The 348-nt window shown below is 34.8% G+C and overlaps 1 protein-coding gene across 1 annotated transcript in view; it reads right to left on the bottom strand.

Annotated features, from left to right (window-relative positions):
* LOC119581716 overlaps positions 1-348 on the bottom strand; it is a gene marked incomplete in the record, with an annotated part of 132,029 nt that overhangs the window by 44,225 nt on the left and 87,456 nt on the right.

Raw genomic sequence — 348 nt, forward strand, 5'->3', positions numbered from 1 at the left:
TTATGACGAAGAAAGAAATAAACAAATAAAAACATAAAGAAGAAAGAGAAAAAACAAAAACAAATAGAAAACAAAACAAGATAAGAAAAAATACAAAACAAAAAAATATATAAAAATAAATCGTAAGGGAAGACAGCCGATGGAAAAGAGGCATAACACGACAGCGAATCTTTCCGTAAAAAAATATGTGAGCGCCGTATCGATAGGCCTTTCTTTCCCCGGCATCGTTTTCCGATAAGGCGTGGACGGCCGACCAAAACGCCTTCCTTCATTTCACTTAAGAATCGAAGTGTGGCTTGTTTTTGGTGGGGCTAAATAGTCTCTACTTTTTATGTCTATTTTTTATGA

This window comes from Penaeus monodon, chromosome 15, assembly GCF_015228065.2.
Source record: "Penaeus monodon isolate SGIC_2016 chromosome 15, NSTDA_Pmon_1, whole genome shotgun sequence".
NCBI classification, from domain to species: Eukaryota; Metazoa; Arthropoda; class Malacostraca; order Decapoda; family Penaeidae; genus Penaeus; species Penaeus monodon.